Here is a 6,000-nt window from a genome sequence, read left to right as displayed (position 1 = left end):
TAAGTGAAGACCGTTGAAGCAGAAAGCACCCTCACTCTGAGGGAGCACTGGGAGTTAAACTGAATAACTCTTCTCAGGCACGCTGTGTTTTAAAGCGCCACTTAAGTTGCTCGGGGACAGACAGATAACTGCTCGCTTATGCACTTGTTGGTTCATGTGAGGTAATTAGTGACACCCCCCACCATCTCGATCACCATCACCCTTATCACTCATAACACAAGTCTATACTGTAGGTGACCGATGTAGAGGTTTGAATTTGATTTAATGGGTTTTTAATGGGTAACCCGTTAATAATGGGTTATTAATGATGTTCTTCAGGACGCTGATGTAATATTTTATTGACACTGCATCGAATGATAACATCTAAAATGCCTGCAGAAGTCAGAAACCCTAAAACCCTCTCTATTCTGTTTTATTCTACTCTTCTAGTCAGTCTATTCTAGTAAACAAGAAACATACACAAAACAGATATAGATCACCACTTAACCACTGGGAAACATTCATACCCTGGATGTAATTGATCATGACAGATGCACTTCCTCTTGGTGGCAGGCCCAGCTTTGCTTTTAAAGACCCTGAGAACTGGATTGATTTAAAGTTTCCTCCTCCCTGTTCATAACAATAAAACAAGCAGACTCGAAAGGAAGCACCCTACGTACTCCTCACCTCCACAGGGAGGGACTCGGCTTCCATTACACACGTCCCGTGTCTCCTGCAGAGCTTCTGAAGTTTGGGATGGTTGTTAAGTCATCAAACAGTCGTTGGGTCACAGGGATCTGAATGGTGACCACTATCATTAACTTTTTAAAGGGTCTTTGTTTGCATTTCTAAATTTGTTTTTTGCCTCCACGTATTAAATTCAGTTTTTTTTGTTTGCATTGGAAATGACATTTAAAGAAAAAATATGCCATGTAATGTTAAAGATTTTTAAGGTTTATCTATTTGTATTCATGAATTGTTCATGAAAGCAATTCAAACATTTACATTGTGACATGCCACAAATGTCTTAATGATGCTATTTAACACAAACACAATGCTGTGGATGAAGTTTGCAGTTCAGTGATCTTGTAAACCTGCACTAAACACTCTTTAGTCCGTCTTCTCAAGGTTTGGATGTTAGAGGAACCTGAGAGAATGAGTGCTTTTGTTCTCTATCCCCTTTTAACACCTGATAAGATCTATGGTTTTAAAGCATTTGATGGACTCCTCGAACCTCTTCTTAGTGCGTTTTGAATGATGGGCATTCCGCTCATTTGCATGACACTTAATTTATTGTCCATCTTTTCTAAGGTTCATTATGTGCTCCTTTTCTTAGCGCTTTAAGCAGCTTTCTTTCTTTGATTGTTTCACCGTGGATCATCAACCCATTGGACAACAGATTGAGAATTCACTGCAGTACATCGATTCTGTCAGTAGATTGCTATCTATAGATGTTTTTCTGTTCATGGGGAATTCCGTTTTTTTTATTGTGTATGGTTTTATAACAATCTGAATTCAGATTAAGACCGCACAGAGAGCGAAGTACTTTGTAAGTATATTGTGTTTATATGTTGCACAATGTGGCGTTTAAGCCATGCAAGAAACAATTATTAGTGTTTTTAGTATGTGAGGAAGTGCCGTACTGCTGAAGAAAATCTGAGACAGAAAGTGCAGAACAGGAAGGTAAAACCATGCCAATGTATACAGAGAAAGAAACTGTGTAAAGAGGAAGGACAAGAAATGTATTATAATTTTAAGTAAATTGTGTACAAGAGCTTAGACGACATTGTGTGACATAATGCAACATCCCTTGGTGTCCTTAACCGTGGAAGTCGGTAAAGTCAACCAATCAGATTAGAGCTTGCAAAATAACATTTCAGTTTTGTGACAGATATGAATCAGATGGTTAAGGAATGGACTGTGGATGATCAATCAATGTTCTGTTGTAGGTTGAGATGACTTAAATCATGTTCCTGAAGTCAGAGATATCCTTTTCTAGTCTCTTGATGTCCTGGTAGTGAGGTTAATGCTCAGCTCTGCTCTGTTCGCTTTAATGGGCTCTTCCTGCAAATCTGGATTTGTAACTACTCTTTGTTTTAAGATCCTTAATTTCTCTTGCTAATCTGGAAACCCATAACCACGGCTCAACCTCTAGAGTCTAGACTAAAAGATTTGGTCTAAACTCCCAATGGGATCTTGCAAACCTCCTCATTAAAGGAGCTAATTTAAAAGCTCAATTGTTGGTTTTCAGCACAAAAACTGCAATAACTGAATGTTATATGTGAATATCCAGCTCCATTTTGGATTAAGTAGTTTAAAGAAAAATAGATTAATACAGTATAGGTATCTCTCTTCTTTTAACTCCAAGGAGAAATGTTTCTTTGTGTTATCCTGGTACAGTAAGTCGTGATGGGGGCTGGGCAGAGAGGAAGGAGAGAGCTTTTTTTATCAGAGGAGGCAGACAGCCACACATAATCAGAGAAGATTTAGCTCAGTGGAGTTTGCTCACGATTCCCAAAATCTGTTGCAAAGGGACGCAACACATCAGCAGTGTGCATCCGACAGCTGCATCGGTGGCATGAAAATTGGAATTTGAACATAAGGAATTTTGGGTAACACTTTATTTTACAGTGCCCTTGTTACACATGTTACAAGTATTTACTATAGTATTTACTATAAATTATGCATAATTACATGTAACTAACCCTGAACCAAACCCTAATCCTAACCCTAACCCTATAGTAAGTACATGAAGTTACTTTTTATTACTCAGTACTTAAATGTATAATTACACTGTAACACGGGCACTGTAAAATAAAGTGTAACCGAATTTTGGATGGAAGTTTATTACCAGTTTATTTGGTGTTAAGTTGCAAACGTCAGGAGTAATCCTTGTATTGCTAATTTAGAACCATATTTTTTTCTATATACTGTATCTTTGCATATTTTATATTTCTACATCTTAAAAACCTTTTGATCTGAAAAAATATTTCCCAATGTTTAAAATGAATTTCATTTCTTTCTCTTCAAAACAAAAGTTTTATTAAAACCATGTTTTTGAAAATAATGACTTGGAACAAATAATGAAGAAAAGAAGTCAGTAAGAGCCCAAAATTGTTTAATACTCATAAAATCCCATAAGAACATTTTTACAAATTCTGGGTAAAAGGCTACTTTGAAGATGCTAAAATATAACAGTTTTAATTTATTTCAGATTTTTTTCTAGTCATAAATTGTCATAAATTTGTATGTCTAATTGGAATCACACCAGGTGACACATTTGTGACATTTAGTTCCAGGATCAATGCACTACAGAGAGACCGAAAAATCACCATCGCTCAGATCTGAGGACCCCACAGTGTAAGACCAAAGGCAGATCTGTAGGTCCTGTTCTCAACTTTCTGTCCATTCCATTTGCCCTGCTGCCTGATGTCTAAATGAACACCACACTCTCACATGCAAAGCCACTGATCAAAGCTGGGAGGAAAGATCAAAAAGGGACACATACCTTATCTGATAGGAGTACATAACTGTCTTAAACAGCTCCATGCTCCTCAGTGCTGAGCTGGGGCTCTCTGGGCCTCAAATGGCCCCTTTCTGACCTGATTACACTCCTTTTCCTGCTTCTTTGAAGAAGTGCTCTAAAAATGGCGTATATTTCAACAGTGTTTTCAAGACCAAGGTTTCACCTTTGACCACGGCCAAGAACAAAACTGTGCTCCCTCTTTGCATTTTTAACATTGAGTGGTTCTATATGCCGCTCAGAGATGCCTGGCTTTCTTCAGCAGGAAATATGCTTACTGTATAGATAATAATCAATGTCTCTCTCTCTCTTTTCTTAATGCACTTTCAGTTGAGACAATGTCATATTGTTATATATATTGATTGATTCATATCAAAGGATTGGTATAGTTTTTTAATATACTGTAGACAGTAATGTTATCTGTGATTCTGTAAGCAATTCTGTTGTGTATATTTGGTGAATGAAATGTGAAACGTGTTAATGTGTCAATATAATGCTTTTCTATAACTCACTTTCTTTCAGTATGTGTCACTTCAGTCAGATCTCACAGGAATTTGTAAGTACTTTATGAGGTGGCCAATTCATAAAAATTCAAACGCACTGTAAAAAAGTTAGATTTACTTACTTTTTGTAATTTACCTAATTTTTGCGCAATTAAATTTACTTCAAAAACTTCTCACAAACAAATTTCAAGTCAATTTGCTTAAAAAACTGTGTAAAAGCACACACAAAAACACAAAAAAGAAGTAAATCCCACTAGTTGTTTTTTCAGTGCAGTTAGGAAAAAGCAATAATGATGCACCACCCGAAACCCCGCCCCTAAACCTGATGTCATTTGTGTCAAATCAGATCTGACTAAAATGTGTGAACAAGATCGTGCGATTTCATTTAAATTAGCCTCAAAATAGTTATAAATTGCCACAACTAACACAAACACAGTATTCTGTATTGTTGTTTTGGTTGTATACTCGCACATTGTCTGTGTAATATGCATGACGTCACCATTTTCGCACATACAAGTTTTCACAGAAACAATAACGGCGTCGTTTTCAAAAGCGTCCAGTTTGCCTCCACGCTGATGTTGAGTATATGTACAAAAACTTTGTTTTTAGTTGAAAATGGTGTCATTTAAATTCTTTGTATCCTAACCAGCTGATGTTTGTGGGTAAAAGCGAAGAATTGTCATAGTGAAGGCATCTGATGCTTTGCGTTAGGTAAGCTTTGGAGTGCTTGAGTGCTCTACTGATTCCTTATCCTCATCAATGTTGTGTAAAGAAAGGGAGTCTAATCCTATCAGGTCCACAAATCCTCCTCTGGGGCCTCATCTCCCAGGAACCCAGCAGGAGAACACAGGGTCCTGGTTCACGGTATACTCCGCCAAGAACAACCCTGGCAGCTGGCCAGCCCCGGTCTGGTTGCAGGTGAGAACTGCGGTTCACAGGAAACAAAGACAGCATTTGTCTTCAACGCCAACATGACTTGTGACATCAGCGTGATACATCATAAAAAACTTTCCACGGGGAGCCGTTCTGAACAGATAAAGGAGCACAAAACATGATTGTGTATGCGCTCTTGCAACATGATCTTGAACCAGACTTATAGCACGACTATAAATGTCACTCATACCATATGTTGCAAAGAGCTCGTGCTTGTGCAGGTTAAAAAATCTACACACCCATTGTCCTCATTTAAACTCCAGCTCTGGATTAACACAGCTAATGATAAAATGACGCTGAAACCGAACAAATGCTGTGAAATAAAACTGAATCCAACTCATTTTATTCCAAAGAGAAAACTGATTGTCTGGATGGACACAGACCATCCATCCTTTGTTTTTAGGACTGGCTCCTATCACATACTAACACCGTCTTAAATTACAGACTGTACATGTGTTATTTTAAGTGATCTCTGTACTGTCTCAGCCAAACGGACTCTAAATAAACAGAACTTAGGCAGACAGTTTGGCTCACAAATCATGTTCCCGAAATATTCATAGGGGCAATGAATGAGTTATGTGGTTATGTGCCGAGACTAATGATCCGGCCTGCTTTATTTCTGGAATACTGAGTATGGAGGAGTTTGTGTGCTGTGAGAAAAGAACAGTCTGGCCATACAGATGAATTCTCTGCCGTCTTAATATTTAACTCAAGCAATTTTGGATAGTGGGATGTTGTCCGTGACCGATCACCTTCGGCTGCTGGTTATGGGATAATGTTTCTAGTGAATGCGCAGGTGAGATCAAGGATTCCTCAGGTTGAAATTGGAATCCCGGGTCAAGTGTGACATGCCGGTGGAAAGTGAAGTTAATTTTAGCCAACACATCTTTTTCTGGTAATTGCGTTTCCGCTAGCAGGTCTTCCGTTGAGTTTTGCTCCTCACCCAGAATGTCAAAAGTCGCTCTGAATTTAAAATGTGATGAAATAGTTTCTTCACACATCAGTATTTCTTAAAGTGCTTCGATATATCGTGAGGCAAAAATAATTGTTTTCAGTCACTTG

The sequence above is a fragment of the Triplophysa rosa genome, linkage group LG23 (assembly GCF_024868665.1).
Source record: "Triplophysa rosa linkage group LG23, Trosa_1v2, whole genome shotgun sequence".
In the NCBI taxonomy this organism is placed as follows: Eukaryota; Metazoa; Chordata; class Actinopteri; order Cypriniformes; family Nemacheilidae; genus Triplophysa; species Triplophysa rosa.
The sequence above is the reverse complement of the archived record's forward strand: the minus strand, read 5'-3'. Positions refer to the sequence as shown.